This window comes from Marmota marmota, unplaced genomic scaffold (assembly GCF_001458135.2).
Source record: "Marmota marmota marmota unplaced genomic scaffold, marMar, whole genome shotgun sequence".
Taxonomy (NCBI): Eukaryota; Metazoa; Chordata; class Mammalia; order Rodentia; family Sciuridae; genus Marmota; species Marmota marmota.
The window spans coordinates 2,229,397-2,256,194 of record NW_025999961.1 but is presented as its reverse complement, the minus strand read 5'-3'; the positions used below and the strand labels follow the sequence as shown (position 1 = coordinate 2,256,194).

The window sequence follows — 26,798 nt, the reverse complement described above, 5'->3', positions numbered from 1 at the left end:
TGGGGAAGATGGTGGAATGAGTCGGACATTATTACTCTGTGTACATGTACAACTGCATGAATGGCTCTGCATCATGTACAACCAGAGAAATGAAAAGTTGTGCTCCATGTGTGTACCATGAGTCAAAATGCATTCTGCTATCATGTAGAACTAATTAGAAGAAATAATTAAAAAATTATACTTGAGAGTATATAAATTAAAAATAATTGCTTTCCATTATTTTAAAAATAATTGAAAAATTGATTTTTAAATTGATTTACATAACCATATTAGCCCTGTAAATAATGTATGGAGAACTCATTGACATCAAATTATACTATGGTATCTGAGTGTCCTCTATCTTCCTGAGAGTGGTATTTTCTAAGGGCTTTCATGAGTTAAACATGACCTCCAGAGGCTAAGAGTGTGTTTGTAGCTCAAGGTAATATCTTCCTTCTTTTCACAAAGACTGATCACTTAGTAATAATTCACAACTTCTACTCCATAGTATGTGTTCAAGTTAGAGTAGCATAATATTGACTATAAAGTAGGAAAGTAGTAGTAAGTTGTAGTGGGAAAACTATGTTTTATCTAAAAATTTTTAAAATACTAAGTGATTTAAAAAATGTTGACAAAAGCCTATTTCATAACACACTAATATATTATAAATGACACAAGACATATACTTATAGTATACATTTCTTTGGACTGTCAGTCCATCCTGAGTTTCCTAAGCTCTCCATATTATATATATCTTTTTGTATTTATGAAATGAGGACATGATCCCCACCTTGTCAAGTTATTGTGAAGATCATTTTAGATAATATATTTGAGATACAGGCCTCTAAGTTCTTGGTAACAGTGGGTCTTCCTTCTTTTTCTTTTTACAATTCTCACAGAATTTTGAAGTTAGAACTTAGGATACTGTTTAACCCTGGCTGTGAAAGACTTATGGAATCTGAGTTTGACAGGCTACTTGGTGACTAAAGGTGTGGTTTAAGAAAATAAGACTGTAGGTATCTGCTTCAACCAGTCATTCACTGTATGAAAATACAGCCATAATCAATTAATTGGGATGCTGTGGACCAAATTTTTAGTTATGCTTGAATTAATACGTCAATTAGAATTATGTTTTGTAAATATTCAAGAGGAAACATTTGACATAGAAATTGTTTCATAGTGTTTTTGTCATGCATGTTTTTCTGTGATTACTTTTCAAAAAGTTATGTCATTGACTCAAAACACAAATAGTCGTCAAAATTTTGCAAAATTACTTGCAAGCTCTGAACTTTAATTCTAATCTATTAATTATTTTAATGAAAAGAATAAATTTTTAAAATAATATCCTTATACTGTGTTATGTACTGTTAGAAGCAACATCTAATACTGGCTTTTAAAAAATTAAAAGTTTTTTTTTTAATATGGATGATTTTTATCCTTGTTCTTTGCTTTACTGAAAGTCTTTGAACTTAAAGACTTCCTATAAAATGTGGCAATTTTACCACATTCATTAAACTTTAATCCCTCCTGAAACTCCACTAAAATGGCAAGGAAAACATATTTTAAAGCATAAACCCACATGGACAAAGAGAATTAGCAACAGCAGAAAAAAGAGGTCAAGGGGTTGGGGTTGTAGTCAGTTGGTAGAGTGTTTGCCTTGCATATGTGAGGCACTAGATTCAATCCTCAGCACCACATAAAACCATAAAATAAAATAAAGGTATTGTCTGTCTACAGCTAAAAAAAAATTTTTTTTTAAAAAGGTCAAGACATATATGGAAGCTAGAAGCCAGATACATGAATGGTAACTGACTTTGGAGCTAACTAGAGAAAACAGAGATCTCAGTCATGGGGGAAGCCTGTGAGAGATTCATATAGAACTGTATTCCTTCCCCCTCTCTCTGTTGTTGTTGCTGTTATTATTATTGTTGTTGTTTTTTACTGAGGATTTACCATGGTTTAGGCAACACCTTACATGTAATATTTCACTTAATCCTTACAGTGGTCCTATGATGTAAATATTGCTACTGTCATTTACAGATGAGGGAATAGACACAAAGAGTTTGAGTTACCTACCCAATATTATTTAGTAAGTGGCATGACTGGCATTTAATCCTAGGAAGTATGATTCAGGAGCCTATGCCAGCAGTCAAGAAACTAAGGTTCATGCACAAAATGTAGCCCACTATTGTTTTTGTATCACTTGCCAGCTGAAAATGGAAATTGCATTTTTAAATGTTCATATTATTTTCCTAAGGCTGCTATAACAAATTATCACAAATTTAGTGATTTAAAATAATACAAATGAATTATTTTAAAGCTCTGCAGATGAGAAGTCTCACTGGGGTAAAATTAGGGTGTCAGCAGGGATGTGTTCCTTTTGGGATACACCAGAGGGATATACTCCCTTGTTCTTGCAACTACTAGAGGCCACCACTCCCTGTTCCTTTATTTATGGGCCCTTCCTCCATGTTAAAGGCCAGCAGCAGTGGGTTGATGGGTTGAGTCCTCTTCACATTGCAACACCTTGATCTTCTTTTCTGCTCCCCTTTGTCACTTTTAAAAGACTCTTATGATTATATTGAACATCCTTGGATAATCTCCCTATTTTACAGTCAACTGATGAGCAATGTTAATTCAATCTAAAACCTTATTTCTCCTTTGCCACATGAAGTAATATATTAATAGATTCCAGGATTAGCATGTGAAGATCTTTGGAGTCATTATTCTATTACAATGTTTTTTAAAATCAAAATAAGGAAAATATTTCATAAATTATATGTAATTCAAATTTCAGTGTTCATTAATAAATTTTATTAGAACAGCCTCACTTGTTCTTTTTTATATTTATGTGGCTGCTTTTATACTACGGTAGCAGAATAGCAAATAGTTGCAACAGAGTGTAAGATCCTCAAAGTCTAAAATATTTACCATCTGGCCCTTAATAGAAAAAAATCATAATCCATGGCATAGTATTTCTAATCTGCTTTTCAGTGCCTTACTCTTAAATACTAATAGACAAACAAGTGTCATCAGACACTGTAACATGAAATACAGAGACTAAAATAAATGGATAAAGTAACTCAGTGAAGTGGGGGAGAATGTGGGAAAATAAAGAAATTCTCCAGGTAAAAATCCCCACCTATAATTAATAGTCTCAGAAAAAAAATAAAGAGTAGTATAACCAAGAAGCCAGAGCAGAATACTATTATAAATGTGAAAATTTAGAAATAAAGAAAGAGCTCTTGGAAAACAAATAAATGATAGCAGGGAAGGAAAACACATAGGAATATTGAAATATCCTAAAATGTAGATATAAATAAAGTGAAGGAGATATCCTATAAAGTAAAATAAAAGACAGTAAGAGAGAGATTTAAATGGTCAGTGCAGGGGCCAGTACTTGGAACGTTCTTGAAAGAAAATATGTAGGGAAGGGAAAATAGAATTAGGTAAGAAATAGCTATCAAAACTGTCTCAGAACTTAAATAACATGACTCTTCAGATGGGAAGGATTCATCTGGAAAGTATGAAATAGACTCACATCAAGCCTTGCATCATAATTCAGAATACCAGGGATATAGAAAAGATCCCTCAAACTCACAGAGATAATAAAATAGGAAACATGTAACAGAAGAATAATGGGGCCATGTAATTTAGGGTGTTGGTAATACAGTTGCTCAAGTGTAATACCAGGGACCTAGCTACTAGGGAGGGTAGCGAAGAACAGGAGGGGCTGACAGATGGAAAGTAGAGAGATTACATCATTAATTCCACAGAAGTTACTAAGCGCCTTCTCTGGTCCAAGTACTGTCCTAGGTGCTGGGATAACCGTTGAGGAAACAGAGACCCTATCCACTGCTTTCAAAGACCCTGAATTACTAGAAATTTGGTATTTTGTCCCTCATAAGGAGATATTGTCCAGTCTATTTCAGTGTTTTTCAGAATAAAACAAGTCTTTTTCAGCATTCAATTTGGCTTTTTTCAGTCCTTGTTCTCCTTATTAATGCCATTCTTCTTTGAAACAGCCTCTTTTCCTGCCAACTTCCCTCTTATTCTAAACTCAGGTCCCGTAGGCAGCCTTGTTCTACCTTTTTTATTTTTATGTGGTGCTGAGGATTGAACCTAGCGCCTCATACGTGCTAGGCAAGCGCTCTACCAATGAGCTATGACCCCAGCCCTGTTCTACCTTTTTTAAAAAAAATTCGAATTTGTTATATATGACAGCAGAATGCATTACAATTTGTATTATACATATAGAGCACAGTTTTTCATCTCTCTGGTTGTATGCTTGTTCTACCCTTTTGTTCTTAGAGTTCTCAGCTGCCTTTTCCACAGTTTAAGCTTGCTGTACCAAAACACCCTCCACATCTGTTTTAGAACCCACTCTTCGTTTTGATGTTTCTATTTTTCTTAATTATTTTCTATTTAGGCTTTGGAATATTTTCTACCTCCTGTAACCAGCAGCAGTCTTATAAATTCTGTTTTAGTGTCTATTAGATCTTCCTTTTGATTTCAGTCTTGCCTTCACTCTACCCTTTTCCCCATCTCTAACCTGTGTACTCGGATATCCTTCCCCTTCTCTGTCTGTCCCCCATGATATACCTAGCCCCAGTTTAGATCCTGTTAAATGTAGCACTTATGCTTTAATGCTTACCACATACCATAAAGTAGTATGAAGTTAACATTTCTTCAAACTTATTTATTCAGGCCTTTCAGTTATTCCTTATTTACTCTTTGAATATCTTCTATGACTTTGTACATAAGTTGAAAACTTTGATTTTTAACCAGGCTAGATTATACTGTTTCCTTATGAACATCCTCTAGTTTACTGGAGGATGTGTCAGTTGATGCCTCTCCTGGTTTCCGACTCTGCCTTACACGCCTCTCCTGTAGGCCCTCGACTGATGATGGAAGTCCCATTCCTTAAAGAAAGCCAGATCAGATTTCATGCCCTCCTTAGCATTTGAACAGTCATGGAATTACAGGTGTACAACATCATGTCTGGTAAACTGTACACATTAAATGGGTCATATTAAATTATACTTTAATAAAATTGAATGATCCATATTTTATTATTATGGATTATAATCTTTTCAAAACTGTACATACACAAACTTTTAAGTTCTCTTGCCACTGGCATATGGGATTTGATAATGTAAATAATCTTTTGCCAAAGTTGACTAATGACACAAACATTTATGTCACTGTTGGTAACTCTTTAGGAAAAGAATTTTTTTTTTCTCTTTATCTTTGGACTTGGTGTGCAAAACATATGTAGTAGTGACTTGATATGTATTTGTTGAATTAAAATTCAATGACAGTATACCTGTACTGTGTATATTTAAATTCAATAAAAAAAATTCTTATTTTTAGGATCTAATTTTGAAATATAGACCTTGCACAGTATATTTAAAAGGAAAAATTTATGCACACCCTGGATACATGATGTTAATATATAGAGGAAAAATGTAACTGATGAAACTATAAGAGAAAAATTATAGGCTTAGGGGGCTGGGGTTGTGGCTCAGTGGTAGAGTGCTCGCCCAGCATGTGTGGGCCACTAAGTTTGATCCTCAGTACCACATTAAATTAATAAATAGATAGATAGATAGATAAATAAATAAATAAAGGTATTGTGTGCAACTACAACTAAAAAAAAATTATAGGCTTATACACTAAATACTAATCAAAGTTGCTTGAGGGGGCTAGGGTTTTGGCTCAGTAGTAGAGTGCTTGCCTTCCATGTGTGAGGCACTGAGTTCGATTCTCAGCACCGCATATAAATAAATGAATAAAATAAAGGTCTATCAAAATTTAAAAAATATTTTTTAAAAAAAGTTGCTTCAGAGTTCAAGATGGCGGATTAGAGGAGAACTCATTACTGGTGTGACCCCGAGTTAGTAGACAGACGCTCCTCCTCATAAAAGCCCCACCCACAGATTTAAGCTTCATGGAGCCTGTGACAGGATTTCTAACAGCGGCTGGTCACAAACGCAGTCCAGATCCTGAGAAAAGTGGAGTCGCTCTGTGCACGGAACCTGAGCAGCTGAACGGCCCCTGCAGCCGTGCGGAATTGAGCGCTGCAGAGTTCTGGCAGTATAGAAAAGCAGAGTTTCAGATCCTGTGGAGATAGAGTGCGACTGAAGTTTGGACTTAGTGGAGAAACAGCCCAGTTCCCTCCACCTCACCGGACACCCTGGCGCGGACACAGGCGGTCACCATCTTGGAAAATCTACCTCATCAGCTTTGGGTGGTTCTCACAGGCAAACGAGATTGGCGACAGATCAGGTGTGTGACCCCCAGACCCCCCTTCCACACAGCTGGGATAACTCAGAAACTTTCTCGCCAGCTCTCTGTGGACGTGAGTATCAGAGGGAATAAGTCAAAACAGGTTGCCAGTTTCCAACTCCCTTTCTCCACAGCTGTGATGTCTTGTTGACTACCCAACAAAGGAAGCATTCAGTGGATCACGAGCACGGGGCGGCCAGGGCACCACACACCCAGAGTGAACCCAGAGCTATGGAGAAGAGTCCTAGTAATTGGGGCCTGGTGGGCAGGAGAAGTGAGGGGGAAGAGACCAGGAACAACCCAAAGACACTGGGATTGGAGAGGCACCTGGCAGGGGACGGAGAGGCGCCCCACACGGATTGCTTCCTACATCCTAAGGGCAGAGACTCAACCTGAAATGCACAATGCCACCAACTAGAGGAGATGAAAACAAAATTCTAAGAATGCATTTTTTTTTCTTTCTTCTTCTTTTCTTTGTACTTTTCTTCCTCCTTCTCTTCCCATCCCAACCTCCCAAGAGTTACTACTTCTACTACATATAATTTACCAAATGCAAATAGGTGAATATTTCTATGCTTCTGATAGCCCTCTCAAGTACTTAGCTACCCCAAAATACTCCTGTCTATTCTCCTATTAATAACTCCCTTCATTAGAGCTCTCCTCCAAAGTAGCTAAGCTATATTAACCCCCATATCCTCACATTTTTCCCCCTAAACATAAAGTCCTACGTGCAACCCTCAATTCTCTATACACCACCAGAATCTGTATGCATTTTATGAAGCTAATGAATTTACTTTAAATTACAATTGAACCCAACATTTCTAGACATTGTCTCCCATCACAAAGGAGAGATCTCGGAGCTATACAGAAGCAAAACAAATTTATAGAAGAAAGCAGCACACAGCAGCCACACAGAGCTGGAAAGAAATGTGAGCATCATGAAAAAACAACGAAAAAAGGAACACAAACAATGCAGGACAACACAACAATAGAGGAGTTTGTAGCTACAGCAGAGAAAATGTCAGATAAAGATTTCAAGATATACATGCCTCAGATGATCTGGAGTCTCAATGAAGACCTTAGACAGCAAATGCAGACAATGAAAGATCACTTTGACAATGAATTACATAAACAAATCCAAGAAGCAAAAGATCGACTCTGCAGGGAGATAGAGGTTATACAAAAAAGTCAAACAGAAATCCTGGAAATGAAGGAAATTATAAACCAAATTAGAAACTCAAATGAGAGTATCACCAGCAGGGTAGATCAATTAGAAGTCAGAACATCAGACAACGAAGACAAAATATATCATCTTGAAAATAGTCTAGTCAACTCAGAAGGGCTGATAAGAAACCATGAGCAGAACATCCAAGAGATCTGGGATAACATAAAAAGACCAAATTTAAGAGTTATTGGGATAGAGGAAGGTGTAGAGGTCCAAATCAAAGGAATGAGCAATCTGTTCAATGAAATAATTTTAGACAACTTTCCAGACATGAAGAATGAAATGGAAATACAAATCCTAGAAGCCTACACGACGCTGAATGTACAAAACCACAAGAGAACCACACCAAGACACATTATAATGAAAATGTCCAACATACAGAACAAGGAGAGAATTTTAAAAGCCAAAAGAGAAAGGAGGCAGATTACATTTAGGGGTAAACCAATTAGGTTAACTACTTATTTTTTAACATAGACCCTGAAAGCTAGAAGATCCTGGAACAACATATTTCAAACGCTGAAAGATAATGGGTGCCAACCAAGAATCTTGTATCCAGCAAAATTAAGCTTCAGATTTGATGTTGAAATAAAAACCTTCCATGATAAACAAAAGTGAAAAGAATTCACAGCTAGAAAACAGGCACTGCATAACAGTCATTAATATATATGCCCCAAACAATGGTGCAGCTATGTTCATCAAATAAACTCTTCTCAAGTTCAAGAGACAAATAGACCACAACACAATATCATGGATGACTTTAACACACCTCTCTCCCCACTGGACAGATCTTCCAAACAAAAGTTGAATAAAGAAACTATAGAACTCAATAACACAATTAATAACTTAGACTTAATTGACATATACAGAATATATCAAGCAACATCAAGCGGATACACTTTTTTCTCAGCAGCACATGGATCCTTCTCAAAAATAGACTACATATTATGCCATAGGGAAACTTTTAGCAAATATAAAGGAGTAGAGATATTACCATGCATTTTATCTGATCATAATGGAATGAAATTGGAAATCAATGATAAAATAAGGAAGAAAAATTCCTATATCACTTGGAGAATGAACAATATGCTACTGAATGAACAATGGGTTTCAAAAGACATCAAGGAGAAATTTAAAAAAATTCTTAGAGATAAATGAAAACATGGACACTCTGAAAGCAGTACTAAGAGGAAAATTCATTGCATGGAGTTCATTCCTTAAAAAAAAAAAAAAAAAAAAAGAAAACAAAAAGCCAACAAATAAATGATCTCACACTACATCTCAAAGCCCTAGTAAAAGAAGAGCAAATTAGCAGCAAATGCAGTACAAGGAAAGAAATAATTAAAATCAGAGCTGAAATCAATGAAATCATAATAAAAGAAACAATTGAAAAAAATTGACAAAACTAAAAGTTGGTTCTTTGAAAAAATAAATAAGATTGACAGACCCTTAGCCATGCTAATGAAGAGAAGAAGACAGAGAGAATCCATATTACTAGTATATGGGATGAAAAAGGCAATATCACAACGGACACTACAGAAATACAGAAGATAATTAGAAATTATTTTAAAACATTATACTCCAATAAAATAGAAGATAGTGAAGGCATAGATAAATTTCTTAAGTCATATATCTGTCCAGATTGAGTCAGGAGGATGTACACAACTTAAACAGACCAATATCAAGTGAGGAAATAGAAGAAACCATCAAAAGATTACCAACCAAGAAAAGCCCAGGACCGGACAGATATACAGCAGAGTTTTACAAGAACTTTAAAGAAGAACTAATACCAATAATCTTCAATCTATTTCAGGAAATAGAAAAAGAGGGAGCTCTTCCAAATTCATTCTACGAGGCCAACATCACCCTGTTTCCGAAACCAGACAAAGACAATTCAAAGAAAGAAAACTTCAGACCATTATCTCTAATGAGTATAGATGCAAAAATCCTCAATAAAATTCTGGCAAATCGGATACAAAAACTTATCAAAAAGATCGTGCACTATGATCAAGTGGGATTCATCCCCGGATGCAAGCCTGGTTCAATATACAGAAATCAATAAATGTAATTCACCACATCAGTAGACTTAAAGATAGGAATCATATGATCATCTCAATAGACGCAGAAAAAACATTTGACAAAATACAGCAGCCCTTTATGTTCAAAACACTAGAAAAACTAGGGATAACAAGAACTTACTTAACATTGTAAAAGCTATCTATGCTAAGCCTCAGGCCAGCATCATTCTAAATGGAGGAAAATTGAAGGCATTCCATCTAAAACCTGGAACAAGACAGGGATACCCTCTCTCACCACTTCTATTCAACATAGTTCTGGAAGTACTAGACAGAGCAATTAGATGAAAGAAATTAAAGGTATAACTATAGGAAAAGAAGAACTTAAAATAGCACTATTTGCTGCTGATGATATGATCCTATACCTAGCAGACCCAAAAGGTTCTACCAAGAAACTTCTAGAACTAGTAAATGAATTCAGCAAAGTGGCAGGATATAAAATCAACACCCATAAATCAAAGGCATTCCTGTATATCAGTGACAGATCCACTGAAATGAAAATGAGGAAAACTACCCCATTCACAATATTCTAAAAAAAAAAAAATACTTGAGAATCAATTTAACAAAAGAGGTGAAAGATCTATACAATGAAAACTACAGAACCCTAAAGAGAGAAATAGAAGAAGACCTTAGAAGATGGAAAGATACACCTTGCTTATGGATAGGCAGAATTAATAGTATTAAAATGGCCATATTACCAAAAGCACTTTACAGATTCAATGCGATTCTGATAAAAATCCCAATGGCATTCCTCACAGAAATAGAAAAAGCAATTATGAAATTCATCTGGAAAAATAAAAGACCCAGAATAGCTAAAGCAATTCTAAGCAGGAAGAATGAAATAGGTGGTATCACTATACCAGATCTTAAACTATACTACAGAGCAATAGTAACAAAAACAGCATGGTACTGGCACCAAAACAGGCTGGTAGACAAATGGTACAGAATAGAGGACACAGAGACCAACCCACAAAGTTACAACTACCTTATATTAGACAAAGGTGCTAAAAGTATGCAATGGAGGAAGATAGCATCTTCAACAAATGGTGCTGGGAGAACTGGAAATCCATATGCAACAAAATGAAATTGAATCCCTTTCTCTCACCATGCACAAAAGTTAACTCAAAATGGATCAAGCATCTAGGAATCAAACCAGAGACTCTGCATCTAATAGAAGAAAAAGTTTTCCCTAATCTCCATCACGTGGAGTTAGGCCCCAAATTCCTTAATAAGACACCTATAGTATAAGAGTTAAAACCAAGAATCAACAAATGGGACGAATTCAAACTATTTTTCAGCAAGAGAAATAATATGTGACGTGAATAGGGAGCCTGCATCCTGGGAACAAATATTTACCCCTCACACATCAGATAGAGCTCTAATCTCTACGGTTTACAAAGAACTCAAAAAGTTAAACAACAAAAAAACAAATAACCCAATCACCAAATGGGCCAAGGACCTGAACAGACACTTCTCAGAAGAGGATATATAATCAATCAACAAATACACAAAAAAATGTTCACCATCTCTAGCACCATCTCTAGCAATCAGAGAAATGCAAATTAAAACTACTCTAAGATACCATCTCACTCCAGTAAGAATGGCAGCCATTATGAAGTCAAACAACAACAAGTGCTGGCGAGGATGCAGGGAAAAAGGTACACTCAACATTGCTGGTGGGACTGCAAATTGGTGCAGCCAATATGGAAAGCAGTAAGGAGATTCCTTGGGAATGGAAATGGAAATGAGGAAAACTACCCCATTTACAATATCCTCAAAAAAAAAAAAAAAAAAAAAACACCAAAAAACAAAACAAAACAAAAAAACCCTGGGAATGGAACCACCATTTGACCCAGCTATTCCTCTTCTCGGACTATACCAAAAGACCTAAAAACAGTATAGTACAGGAACACAGCCACATCAATGTTTATAGCAGCACAATTCACAATAGCTAGACTGTGGAACCAACCTAGATGTCCTTCAATAGATGAATGGATAAAAAAAATGTGGCATTTATACAAGATCATGGCATTTGCAGTGAAAAGGATGGCATTAGAGCAGATTATGCTAAATGAAGTTAGCCAGTCCCTAAAAACCAAATGCCGAATGTCTTCTCTGATATAAGCGGGGTGACTCAAAATGGGGTAGGGAGGAAAAGCATGAGAAGAAGATTACCACTAAATAGGGAAAAGAGGTGGGAGGGAAAAGAAGGGAGAAGGGGAATTGCACGGAAGATGGAAGGAGACGAGACCCTCATCATTATATAGAATACATGTATGACGATGTGAGGAAAAAAAAAAGAAATGTGTCACATTAGATTGGGTAGAGAGAAGTGATGAGAGGGGAGGGGAGGGGAGGGGGGAAAGGAAGGACAGCAGAATAAAATAGACATTATTATGTATATACGTTACTGCATGACCAATGTGATTCTGCAACCTGTACACTCAGAAAAATGAGAAATTATACTCCATCTGATTCAAATGTATGATATGTCAAGATTATTGTACTGTCAAGTGTAACTAATTAAAACAAATAAAAAATTAAAATTAAAAAAAAGTTGCTTGAGGATGCTGAAAATAAAATTGAGCTAATGAGTATTTTTTATAAAGATTGTACAAATGTCACCATAAAATATTTTAACTTAAAGTTAGAAGAATTAGAATTTCTGCTATATATGATACGAATAGAAAACTTCCATGGATATTTATGGAGGTGTGTTTATGTTTAGGTCATAAAAAGTAGAAATTACTCATGAGCTGAAAACTTAAGTTTAAAATAAATGGGTAAAATTTTTTGTTTTTTGGTAGTATATACTTGGGCATATTTATTTGCTGAGAAGAAGTTGAGGATGCAGGACAAGAGGGTATTGCTGATGATAGGGGATCCTGAGAAAGTAGCTGAGAAGGGAACTAGGAGGAATCAGACTCTAGGAAGGAGACTCCATGATCCCCTCCCTACCCCATTACTTGCTGAGGCATGAGTTGGGATTCCATATGATATAATTAATTTGTTTTATTCCATCCTGTGCTGTTTCTCTCAGGTCCTAAGGCAAATCATTCCACCTCTGAATAAGATATGGGCTTGCACATGTATTGTTCACTGTAGAACCCCCACTAGTTAACCTATGTAAAAGTTGAATCTATATCCAGCCATGTTCTTAATTTGTGGGGAATTTTGACAAAATTTTATCAAAATACCTTTTGAAAAATTATGAGGTAACTTATAAACTTGTAGTAAGACTCCTCATTCAGGAAAAAAAAATATTCTTTTTGATAATACACCTCCTTGGAGACTATGTGGAATTGACCCTTCCCACCTCAAAATTTTATAGAATACTTTTAATCCTACAAAAAGTGGGAAACTCTGCCCTCCAGGTTCTCATCATGATCCCAAATACACTGCTGAAGTGGAATTACTTTCTCTGCTATTAAACATGGGCTTTCTAGAAGGTTCTTCTCCTGATGGAGGTTGGCAAGCTGCAAGGTGATTGATTGCAGTCCCGTATGGCTAAAGTAACAGCTCTCTGAGCCATTGCATAGTGAAAGTAGTTTTATGTTTCCAATGCTGTCCTAAAGTAGTTTTAGAGGTCAGCCTTAATCAATAAATCATTCTGATCACATGTATTCTATCTGGCAGCTCATTAGTGATGGGGGAGAAAAACAAGAAGAACTATATGGGAAAAATATATAAATAGGAGATATGGTTATGGAATCAAATATATAAACATTATAAGTAAGAAGTTAGTATAATTTATATTTTCCTTATGTTGAATAAACAGGTAGAAGGGATAATATAGATTCAAGAGAAAGGTATAATTCTGCTTTGTCACTTTGGTGACTTGAATTTAGGAAAAATACAAAAATTAAAATATATTTCAAAAGGTAAGACTTTTTTATTGTCCCATTTCCTTTATCTGCAATTTTTTTTATTAATTTTTAAAATTTATATATGACAGCAGAATGCATTACAATTCTTATTACACTTATAGAGCACAATTTTTCATGTATCTGGTTGTATATAAAGCATATTCACACCAATTCGTGTCTTCGTACATGTACTTTAGATAATAATGTCCATTACATACCTAACCCCCTGCCCCCTCCCTTCCCCTCCCACTCCTCTGCCCTATCTAGAGTTCATCTAATCTTCCCATGCTCCCACTCCCTACCCCACTATGAATCAGCCTCCTTATATCAGAGAAAATATTTGGCATTTGGTTTTTTGAGATTGGCTAACTTCACTTAGCATTATCTTCTCCAACTCCATCCATTTACCTGCAAATGCCATGATTTTATTCTCTTTTATTGCTGAGTAATATTCCATTGTGTATATATGCCATTTTTTAAAACTCATTCATCTATTGAAGGACAACTAGGTTGGTTCTACAGTTTAGCTATTGTGAATTGTGCTTATATAAACATTGATGTGGCTATGTCCTTTTAGTATGCTGTTTTTAAGTCTCAGCAGTGGGATAGCTGGGTCAAATGATGGTTCCATTCCCAATTTTCCAAGAAATCTCCATACTGATTTCCATATTGGCTGCTCCATTTTGCAGTCCCACCAGCAGTATGTATGTATGAGTGTACCTTTTCCCCCACATCCTCGCCAACACTTAATATTTGTTTTCATTATAGCAGCTATTCTGAATGGAGTGAGATGAAATCCTAGAGTAGTTTTGATTTGCATTTCTCTATTTGCTAGAGATGATGAGCACTTTTTCATATATTTGTTGACTGATTGTATATCATCTTCTGAGAAGTGTCTCTTCAGGTCCTTGGCCCATTTATTGATTGGATTATTTGATTTTTTTTTTGTGCTTAGCTTTTTGAGTTCTTTATATACGCTAGAGATTAGTGCTCTATCGGATGTGTGAGGGGTAAATATTTGCTCCCAAGATGTAGGCTCTCTGTTCACCTCACAGATTGTTTCTTTTGCTGAGAAGAAACTTCTTAGTTTGAATCCATCCCATTTATTGATTCTTGATTTTAATTGTTGTGCCAAAGGAGCCTTATTAAGGAAGTTGGGACCTAATCCCACATGATGGAAATTAGGGCCTACTTTTTCTTCTATTAGACACAGGGTCTCTGGTTTTTTTCCTAGGTTCTTGATCCATTTTGAGTTGAGTTTTGTGGATGGTGAGAGATAGGGATTTAATTGCATTTGTTGCATATGGATTTCCAGTTTTCCAAGGACCATTTGTTGAAGAGGCTATCTTTTCTCCAAGCATGTTTTTGATGCCTTTGTCTAGTATGAGATAATTGTATTTATGTGGGTTTGTCTCTGTGTCATCTTTTCTGTACCATTGGTCTTCCAGTCCATTTTGGTGCCAATACCATGCTGTTTTTGTTACTACTGCTCTATAGTATAGTTTAAGGTCTGGTGTAGTGATGCCACCTGCTTCACTCTTCCTGCTAAGGATTACTTTAGCTATTCTGGGTCTCCTATTTTTCCAGATGAATTTCATGAATGCTTTTTCTATTTCTATGAGGAATGCCATTGGGATTTTGATCAGAATTGCATTAAATCTGTATAGTGCTTTTGGAAGTGTGGTCATTTTGATAATATTAATTCTGCCTATATAAGAGCAAGGTAGATCTTTCTATCTTCTAAGGTCTTCTTTGACGTCTTTCTTTAGGGTTCTGTAATTTTCATTGTATAGATCTTTCTCCTCTTTCATTAAGTTGATTCCCAAGTTTTTTTTTTTTTGAGGCTATTGTAAATGTGGTAGTTTTCCTCCTTTCCTCTTCTGACGATTTGTCACTGATATACAGAAATGTCTTTGATTTATGGGTATTGATTTTATATCCTGCTACATTGCTGAATTTAGTTACTAGTTCTAGAAGTTTTTTGGTGGAACTTTTAGGGTCTTCTAGGTATAGAATCGTGTCATCACCAAATAGTGCCCATTTGAGTTCTTCTTTTCCTATGTGTACCCCTTTAATTTCTTCCCTGTCCAATTTCTCTGGCCAGTGTGTCAAGAGCTATTTTAAATAGTAGTGGTGAAAGAGGGCATCCCTGTCTTGTTCCTGTTTTTAGAGGGAATGCTTTCAGTTTTTCTCCATTTAGAATGATGTTGGCCTGGAGCTTAGCATAGATATATGTTCCTGTTATCCCTAATTTTTCTAATGTTTTGAACATGAAGAGTGCTGTATTTTGTCAAATGCTTTTTTCTGCATTTATTGAGATGATCATATGATTCTTATCTTTAAGTCTATTGATGTGATGAATTACATTTATTGATTTCCATATGTTGAACCAACCTTGCATCCCTGGGAAGAATCCCACTTGATCGTGGTGCACAATCTTTTGCATCTATGTTTTTTTTTTATTCAATTTGGCAGAAATTTATTGAGAATTTTTGCATCTATGTTCATTAGAGATATTGGTCTAAAGTTTTCTTTCTTTGATGTGTCTTTGTCTGGTTTTGGAATTAGGGTGTATTGGCCTCATAGAATGAGTTTGGAAGTGCTCCCTCTTTTTCTATTTCCTAAAAGAAATTGAAGAGTATTGGTATTAGTTCTTCTTTAAAGGTCTTGTAGAACTCAGCTCTGTATCCATCTGGTCCTGGGCTTTTCTTGGTTTGTAAACTTCTGATTGTGTCTTCTATTTAGTCGCTTGAAAGTGATATGTTTAAATTGTGTATTTCATCCTGATTCAATTTGGGCAAATTATTTGACTCTAGAAATTTGTCATTGTCTTTGATATTTTCTGTTTTATTGGAGTACAAGTTTTCAAAATAATTTCTTCTATATTTCTTGTAGTGTCTGTCATGATATTTCCTTTTTTATCACATATGTTAGTAATTTGAGTTTTCTCTCTACTTCTCTTTGTTCACATGGCTAAGCATCTGTCAATTTTATTTAGTTTTTCAAAGAACAAATTTTTTGTTCTGTCAGTTTTTCAATTGTTTCAATTTCATTGATTTCAGCTGTGATTTTAATTATTTTCTGTCGTCTACTGCTTTTGGTGTCGATTTGTTCTTCTTTTTCTAGGGATTTGAGATGTAATGTTAAGTCATTTATTTGTTGACTTTTTCTTCTTTTAAGGAATGAACTCCATACAATGAACTTTCCTCTTAGAACCACTTTCATAGTGTCCCAGAGATTTCGATATGTTGTATCTGTGTTCTCATTCACTTCTAAAAATTTTTAGTCTCCTCCTTGATGTCTTCTGCAACCCATTATTTATTCAGTAGCATATTATTTAGACTTCAGGTTTTGGAGTAGATTTTATTCCTTACTTTATCATTGATTTCTAATTTCCTTCCATTATGGTCTGATAGAATGCTTTGTGGCATTATGTATGGTCTATTTTAGAGAAGGATCCATGTGCTGCTGAGAAGGAGATGTATTCTCTCATTGAAGGATGAAATATTCTATATATGTCAGTTAAGTCTAAGTTATTGATTGCATTATCTAGTTCTGTAGCGTCTTTGTTCAGCTTTTGTTTGGAAGATCTATCCAGTGATGAAAGAGTTGTGTTAAAGTCACCCAAAATTATTTTTGTTGTGGTCTTTTTGACTCTTGAACTTGAGAAGAGTTTGTTTGATGAACATAGTCGCTCCATTTTTGGGGGTATATATATTTGTAATTGTTAAATCTTGTTGATGTATTGTTCCCTTGAGTAGTATATAGTGTCCTTCTTTTCCATTTTGACTTACTTTAGTTTGAAGTCTACTTTATTTAATATGAGGATAGAAACCCCTGCTTGCTTCTGCAGTCCATGTGAGTGGTATGATTTTTCCCAACCCTTCACCTTCAGTCTGTGGATGTCTTTTCCTGTGAGATGAGTCTCTTGGAGGTAGCATATTGTTGGGTCTTTTTTGTTGTTGTTCCAATCTGCTAGTCTATGTCTTTTGATTGGTGAGTTTAGGCATTAACATTCAGGGTTATTATTGAGACATGATTAGTATTTGCAGCCATTTTTGTTTATTTTTGGTATTTAGCGTGACTTGGTTTCTCTTCTGATTAGATTTTCCTTTAGTGTAATCCCTCCATCTGCTGATTTTCATAATTTTTTTTCCATTTCCTCTTCATGGAATATTTTACTGAAGATGTTCTGTAGTGCAGGCTTTCAGTTGTAAATTCTTTTAATTTTTGTTTATCATGGAAGGTTTTTGTTTCATCATCAAATCTAAAGCTTAATTTTGCTGGATATAAGATTCTTGGTTGGCATCCATTTTCTTTCAGAGCTTGGTGTATGTTGTTTCATGATCTCCTGGCTTTGAGGGTCTGGGTTGAAAAATCTACTGAGATATGAATTGGTCTCCCCCTATATGTGATCTTATTCTTCTCTCTTGCTGGCTTTTAAGATTCTATCCTTATTCTGTATGCTAGGCATTTTCATTGTAATGTGCCTTGGTGTAGATCTGTTGTAATTTTGTACATTTAGTGTCCTGAAAGCCTCCTGTATTTGGTTTTCCAATTCATTCTTCATGCTTGAGAAATTTTATGATATTATCTCATTGAAGACATTGTGCATTCTTTGGTTTGAAACTCTATGCCTTCCTCTATTCCAATAACTCTTAGATTTGGTCTTTTGATGCTGTCCCATAATTTTTGGATATTCTGTTCATGGTTTCTTGGTATCTTCACTGGGTGATAACTTTATTTTCCAGATTGTATACATTGTCTTCATTATCTTATGTTCTTTCTTCCAAGTGATCTAGTCTGTTGGTTATGCTTTCTATTGTTTTTTTAATTTGGTTTATTGTATCCTTCATTTCACGGATTTCTGACTTTTTTTTTTAGAGTCTCTCTCTCTTGAAGTAGTTCTTTGTTACTGTATTTGCTCTCTTATCTCATTGTTGGAGTGATCAAGTTTTGCCTGTATTTGCTCATTTAGGTCATTCTTTAATTTACAGATCATTTTATTTATGAACCTTTTGAACTCCTTGTCTGACATTTCATCAACTTCACTGTCCATGGGTTTTGTTATTATAGTATCCTGGTTTGTTTGGGGCACTTTCCTCCCTTGGTTTTCCATGTTGTCTATGTGTCTTCCTTTCTTGCAGTGTGGATCTGAGATATTATAGTTTCTACCCTATATTGTTGTAGTACCCATGTAGATTGTCTGTATTCACTTTGATGTTGGGCTTTGAGACCCTGATGGTGTCCCTCAGTGTATGCTACTGCAACTAAAGATGGTGGCGGCAATCACTGAAGTAACTCAAGATCATAGTTGAGGTGCCCCAAGATGGATGCAATGTCTTAATGAGATGGGGCTGAAAGGATGCTTCTCACACTCTCTTTAGGATGCCTGCTCTGAGATGTAGCTCACAGGTGTGGGGGCAGCGAGCTTGGACCTAACTTGGACCTGGATCCCATGCAAGTTGGTGTGGGTGGATCTGGGCCGGGCCTGGCCTCCTGTTGTATTCTGATGGTCAGAAGGGGTGGTCCTGTGCCAGAGGCTGGGCTCCTAAGGATGTTTGCTGGTGGAGGGATGAACCCAGGCCTACTTTGAGCCTGAGTACCACACAGGCCGGTATCGGAGGATTTGGGAAGGTAAGGCTTTTTTATCTTCATTGTGTGTAGTCATGATTAGAGACAGTCATTTGAGATTTCTGTCTTCATTTCAGTAGACTATGTATCCAAGACATAGTTCATGATTTCCTCTGAAATATGGCCCCAAGCTTTGTTCTATTTAATGGACTCAGAGAAATTTAATCTTGCCTACTTTTTTCTGATTGCCAAAGTAACGCATCTAGAAAGTAATTCATCTAGAAATAGAAAAGCATAGGAAAGAATAAGTCACCTATACCTACGTCATCCAGAGATGAGAATTTCTAGATTATTTTCTGTACCTAACTATAAGATGTGCAAGCCTTGCACATATGTGTTTCAATGTTTTAGGTTTTAGTTAACCCTTGTTATTAACACCCCTCTTCCTTACCTGGATTCTAAACAGAGTAGGAAATAAGACCAATCACTAAAGTATGATAGACAAAGGCCAGGTGGAGGAGGAGGAGGAAAGCCAGAAGTACACCCCGAGCAGGTCCTGGGATGGGACAGATCTGCCCATCCTGTCTGGCCCTGGTCACGGCTGCCCAGGAAGATGGGATGGGGAGGAGTAGAGGAGAATTGCTCTCTAGAAGCTCCTCACACCTTAAGAAGGAAATGTGAGGAGCTGAGCCAAGCATTCTCAGTTATTCTGCACAGATTGGGATGGGAAGCTATCAGATCAAATAGGGCCTTGTGTGGTATTAAAAGGACTTGGATAGTCTTCTGAGGTCTGTGGGAAGCCATGGAGAGATTTGAGTAGAGGAATGACAAGATCCAAGTTACATTTAGAAAGTAGTCATTTTGGCCACTCTGTCTATAGAATGGCTATACATAAAGAAAGGCAGAAGCAGGGAGATTGGTTAGGGCAATTTCAGACTTTAATCCAGGTAATTTCTTAGGATGGTGGTGGAGGTGATATTTAGATTCTGAATAATTTTTTAATCTAAAGCTGACAAATGGATATTTAATGTAAAGCTCATTTTTTTTTCATAGTAAATTATGTCTTTTTAGAGAGTTGTATATTGGTATAACATAGAGAATTTGATTTGGAAATTAATTCCCAGAACACGTTTGTTCACCCCCTGTCATAGTGGCTAATTTTATAATAATAAATAAGCTTTGGGGGAGTTGAGCATTTGTAGTGCAAGAAACAGGGAAATCTGTTTTTATTTTGTGCTATTTTAGCTAATTTTGAACTGTTAATTTTATTTTTATTAGTGTCTTTCTATCAGTGTGCAACATGGAGTAAATGCTCCCTAATCTTTAAATGATAAAGAAAAGACTTGGCATCTTACAAAACATGAGTGAAGTTCTCTCTGCAGTTGTCTAGATTAGGCTGTTATGTTGTCTGAAATGGTCAGACTCTCTGCAGGACGACTATCATCTCTAGAAAGCCTATATAAGGGATGCCTCTCTCTAGTAGAGGTATTTCCTAAACCATGTTTCTCAGCTTCAGGACAGCTATGATTTATTTTGTAAGCTGATGAGGCCAAACATTACTGTTTTAACCATTATAAACAAAATAGTAAATGTTAAATGTTCATTTAATAGAGCCACTAGTAGGGTTTTTATATACAGAAAGTGAAGTCTGAGCCAAAATCTAAAACAGTTCTCTGGTCTGTGTGCATTCTATTTTAACCTATTCTTTGATTCATTGCAACTGGAAAAGTGATGCAACCAGTGATAATTTAGTTCCCAACTCTTGGTGCTACAGTGAGTTCTCCCTGTTTTGTTTTGCTTAGTTTCTGTCTACTAATTACCCAAGTCTTTGTAATTTACCATATGTGTGTGTAGGGTGGGTATGGGGGGTTACTGGGGTTTGAACCCAGGACCTTGTGCATGTGAGGCAAACACTCTACCAACTGAGCTATATCCCCAACCTACCACATTTCTTAAAAAATGTCAGAAGCTTTTATTTATATTTTGTTAGACTCAAAGGGCATTACATTATTCTGTCAAACTTCATCGCTTCAAAATATTTGTAGTATTTATTTTCCTGGAATTATTTAGGAGTTATTTTTCTGGTGCAAGTGGCTGAGGAGCCAACCACTGTATTCATCAAATAGTGACTGCCCCCCACCCCATTTTTTTTGTTAATTTTGAAAACAGTTGTTATGTTCTTTCCATCTGAAAATGTAATAGAGAGAAAGGACTTACTTGCAAAGGTTTTTTTTTTAACCACAGAAAATGACATTTTTCATTGTGATCAGCTCTATACTAGTCTTTGCACAGATTTAGATATATAAAAGTGAAAACAGTGGGAATAATCAGTAGTAGAGCTGTGCTTATAATGAGAGATATGTTCAAACCCAGCACTAAAAATGCAAAAACAAGATAAAGAACCCTGAAGTTTACCATAACAATTTCTAATGTTGACATGTAAAATATACTCTGATATTTTTCAATCTGCTCTATTCTATTGTAAAGTGTCAATTATAATCTATTGAGTTGATTTTATGACCCACTAATGAGTTAGAGTAACACTTCTAAAGCATACCCCAAAGTACAATCTCTTCCAGCAGCCTTATGAAGTAGGAAGGACTGATGTTAATCCTTTCATATCATAGCTGAAGACTACACTCAGAAAATAGAAGTTGGGCTGGTAGTGATAGCACTTGCCTGTAAGCCCAGCCACTCAGGAGGCTGGGGCAGGAGGTTTGCAAGTTTGAGTCTAGCCTGGGCAACTAGTAAGGCTCTGTCTCAAAAAATAAATTAATTAATAAATAAAATAAAATAAAGGGCCTGAGGATGTGATAGAGTACCTACGGGTTAGTCTCTAGTCCTACCAAACAAAACAACCTAAGAACTTGGGATGAAGAATCAAAGACAGAAGAAACTGGGCAAATCAATACTGAAGACACTTGAATGCTGAGGGAGAGGAAGAGGAACACAAGTATTCAGAACAAGAAACAGATGGATGCAAATGATATTTTTCCTGCCTTGGGATTTTTGCTCAAGCCCTTGAACACATCTGGTATGCCACTAGAAATCAACTGTAGTTTGAATGTGCTAGATGCATGATGTCTTGAAAAGCTACCAAAATTAGTTTGCAGGCTCTACCCATCAGCTTCCTGTAGATCATCCCCAGGAATGTCACCTATACCAATCTAGTTCAGTTGCCCTTAGTATGTTTCCCAAAGTTCATTGTATGCATACTGCTTTCATAATTCTTGCCATATGTATATATCACCTTATTGCTTACTTCATTGTTAAAAATTGATTTATTTAAAAAAATTAAATACTTTTAAAAATTGAGGTGAAATTCGCTTAACATAAAATTAACCATTTGAAGTACAGCAGCTTTCTCTTGTTTCAAGAACCTTTAGAAGCACCCATACCTATATAGTAATCATTCCTTATCCTCTTATTCCTACAGGAAACATTGTAATAATAACAGTGTAACATAGAATGTAGCAATTTTTTAAAATGCATGAAGAACAAAGTAATTACAAATACCAGCTTGATACTACTGTCAGTGTTCTGTGTCTGAGATTTTTCATTGTTAAAAGGGGATATTAGCAAGTGTTATATGCAGGTTTTAAAACAAAGTAGCACTAAATCAAGACATTCTGCTTTGTATACTCAGAAGAATTAGAGGTGATTTTTTTTTTTTAAAAAAAAACACAATACCTTTCACTGTCAGATTCACTGCTATTTAATACTGTTATCTGTATCATCTAAAACTATCTCATGGTACACATGAACTCATCCTTTTCTTTACGTTAGTATTAAAGGGATTGCAGTTCTATCCCTGGATCTTCTTTAATTGCATCCCTGGGATTCACAGTGTGTGTTCTGCTAGGCATGGGTGATTGCAGTTTTCATTGTTATTTTTGATTATTTAAAAAAATCAAGTATTTACCAAACAACAAATTAGATGCATTGAGAATTTTAAAGATACAGCTACTACTTTCAAGTAATATAAATCTTTTTTGTGAAAATGAATTTATGCATAATTAACACTAAAACTGGTAACAATCAATAGACAAGTGTTCAAAATGTTCAATTTAACTTGTTTGGAACTTGTAGTTTTTTAAAAATAAAAACTATTAATATTAGCTAATATTATGAACAGACTAGACTTACACAGTGTAGCTTATCTCTTTGTCAAATTTCCCAGAGGTAGCTCTGGTGTGATAAACAGAATATTTTGCCTCACTAACCTCAGTTTCATCACCCAAATAATAAGCTTCATCTCTACCTTCTTATAAGGATCAAATAAAATAAACTTTGCAAAAGTGCACAGAATAATTCTTGGTACTTAGTTGAAGATCAACAAGTGTGCATTCATTCATTCACATTTATAGTCTTTATTCTAATGTGACACAGAGCTTGACCAGAGAACTCAACAGCCTCCCCAGTGCTACCTAGCTCAACGTTAGAAATGGCAGTGATGATAGTAATATTAGTTATAGTAGTTGTAATAATTATTATAGTAGCACTTAACATTGCCCATCTATTGTTTAGTAGGAATTATTCTAAATACTTTCAGTGTATTTGTTTATTATACAGCTCTGTGAAGTTGGTATTCTTATCCCTGTTTTAAATGAACTGAGATTGAGTAATTTACCTAAGGGTACCATAGTAAGAGGTGGGTAGGTCTGGGATTTCTCTCCAGGTGGTCTGGCTCCAGAGCCTATTTTCAGTCATGATCTCTGGGGCCTTTTGTAGGATCCCTTTATCTGCTTCAACTGAAGGCCCTGCCAGCAAGGGAGAGTCTGAGGACTCATTTCCCTTTAGAGGTTGTTCAAAAACCAGAAATTATCAAGAACAACATTATCTGGTAGAGGATCTGGTATACACAGAAAAATCCTACTTTTTCTCTGCCAGCCCACTGAGGATCAGGTGAACGGGGATTAGATACAGAAATGGAAGGGAAAGAATATAGTAAAAAGTAGTAAAAGTTAAGGAGAATTAAAATAGAATAATGATTAAAGAAGAAAGATCAGTTCAAACTCAAGTACTCAGGCAAGGAGTGAGCAGTCTTTTCCCTTTAGCTGTATTTCCAAGTGCTATCACTTAAAGTGCTTCCAATTTTTGTATTATTCCTTTAAGGAAAATAGAATGACAAGTCTACATATATTATAGGAGATAATTTATCCTGTACTATATTTGTGTGTTATATATTTTATTACTGAGATAGTGAATCAAGATTACAGAAATAGCATAAAATTAAAGATATTTTACTAAGCCTAAGTGGCCATAACTTAAATGGATTTTTTTGTCACTGACTAGATCTAGTAGCCAGATGAAGTTTTTCTATTTTTATTTTTAAACCTAGGAAGTTTTGCCTATAAACCATTTAGTAGCACAGCAAGCTTTCCAAATCCTCTGAGTTAAAACATATGGAGATACTAAAGATACTTGGATGGGCCGTGAATGTTTTCCCACACATAAAATGTGTGTCTCAAAGAGGAAAATGATGTTTTAGACATTTCACTGAAATACAGTTTGAATTTATAGGAGGATACACAGTGGTTATTATTTTTATGTTGATAAATTAAGAATACTTTTGTTAGACAAAATATGGTAAGCCAAAAAAAAAATTTCTCCATTTTATTCCTATATCCACATTCTTAGAAAGTAGCCCTCTGGGTAGAAACTTGAATTGTACAGATGGTGCCTGACTCATGATCATAATTTGACTTAAAATTTTTCTGTTCGGTATGAAAATGGTATACATTCAGAAACCATACTTTGAATTTGGGATTTTGATCTTTTCTTGAGCTAATGATATGTGTTTTGTGATATGATTCTCTCACGAGCTATTGAATTGGTTACTCATGTGGTCACCAGGGTAAACAAGCCATGCTCTACAGGGTACTGTGTTGCTAAATGATGAAGTCTGGTAGATTAGCCATATTGACTGCATTTTTACTTAAAGTATTTTCAACTTGTGGTAGGTTCATTGGGATGCAACCTCAGCGTAGGTTGAGGAGCATTTTGAACAGAGCTGCAAACCATGTATATTCAATGTTGTACTGTATGGGAGCTTTTTTCAACATTTAAAAAATTAGTACATTTTGTGATTTCCAATTGTCTGAAAGATTCTGTCAAGCTTTACTTTCTGTATTCTGTGTGTCACAAAAGCAGGGGATAGATTGTGTTTTTTCAAACAGATCTCTATTTTTGCCCCACATAATGATTTGCCCTCCCACTCATGGTGCTGTTGGAATGGGATGAGTGTTGAGAAGGAAGCCTATTTTTTCCACTTTTAGTAACTGGTGTTAAGCAAGAGTAGTATTATTTTTATGTTGATAAATTAAGAATACTTTTGGTTTTTTTTTTTAAGAATTATTTTGTTGTCCATATGGAAGATAGATTAGAGGAAATTAAGGCAAGAGGCAGGGGATAAGTAAGAGGTACATGTGAGTCTAGTCCCAAATAAGAGGTGATGAGAACCCAACCAAGTATAAGGACTGAGAAGAGAGACCATAGAATGGGCTAAAGAGATAGATAAGAGACCTGTGATATGATTCGATAAGTTTTATATTTGAGAAGTGGGGGATGAGTGACTTAAAGAGTAAATGGAGACCCAGGCCTCCTGTCAAGGTAGGAGATTTGCCTTTGCAAAGTGGAGGGAGCATGGAAAACTTAAGATGTATTGACCTAATTTCCTTCTTTTTGCTGATTTAATTTGCATGTTTTGACACTGTGCCTCCTGTGTTCGTATTGCCACTTTGCTTTGCACCTCTGGCCCAGGTTGAACTATGATCTTCACTAGCTTCCATCCAGCTGTAGTCAACTTTGGATGAGGTTTACTTTTGGATGCATACCTCATTAGAGACTTATTTCTCACAGTGTCTGTGGACTAGTTTTGATAGGGGTGGGAGAGGACACAACAGTGTAGTTTAGGGGAAGGGCACTGTACCAGCTCTTGTGCCACTGGTACTTCAAAAGTAGCTGTTTCTAGTAAATTGAGTTCTCCATGTCTTAGTCTACAGTTTTGTAAAATGAGTGGGGCTAAATGACCTTTAAAACTTTACCTCCTGGTACAAATAGTTATCTCAAAATTTACATCTACAATATTTGAACCCACAGAAGTGGATATGATAGAGCTGTGGCCACACACACAAAGAAATTCTCAGTGTATTTAAATGGAAGAATAAATCTCAATGAGAAAAAATTCAGTAAAATCAAAATGAAAAGGGAATAAGACTAGAAATGGTTTATTTGTTCTGCAGAGATAATTAATAAAGGAATTAAGTCTGATAGAGTTCACTCTGGAATATATTTTCCCAATGCTAATAGTCAATCAAAATAAATTAAAGTAGATTTGAAAAATGATGGGGATGTGTCAAAAGGACATAGGAACCACTTTCAAGAGCTCTCAATGGTGATAAGTCTATGAACTATACCCCTAGGATAAATTAAATTTCCATGAACAAATACTAATATAAATTATCTAAAGAGAAGAAACAACTCTTACTTATAATAGAATTCCAATTAATAATTATAGACAGAATGATAGAAATAGAAAAATCACTGTGACGCAAACTTCACAGTAATAATCATTCAGTCAAGAATCATTGATGAATGCTCAAATTTGTTAGGCAAAGGCATGATGAGAAACAGGGTGTTTATGTAGTCTCAAGGTATTTTCTCACAAGATATTTATCAGCAACAAAGGAAGAATTGGTAACATTACACTCAAGAAACTTGGCAGACACCAGCATAACCAAGTGACTAGATGTTGCCTATAATAGGACATATTGACATCACATAGTTCCTCCT

The 26,798-nt window shown here is 35.6% G+C and overlaps 1 protein-coding gene and 1 non-coding gene across 3 annotated transcripts in view; one reads left to right on the top strand and one right to left on the bottom strand.

Moving 5' to 3' along the window:
- Wdr70 (WD repeat domain 70) overlaps positions 1-26,798 on the top strand; it is a 281,334-nt gene that overhangs the window by 172,131 nt on the left and 82,405 nt on the right. The window lies entirely within an intron of this gene.
- Positions 20,869-20,941, bottom strand: Trnav-cac. Its single transcript has one exon. It is a non-coding gene; the product is annotated as a tRNA-Val (tRNA).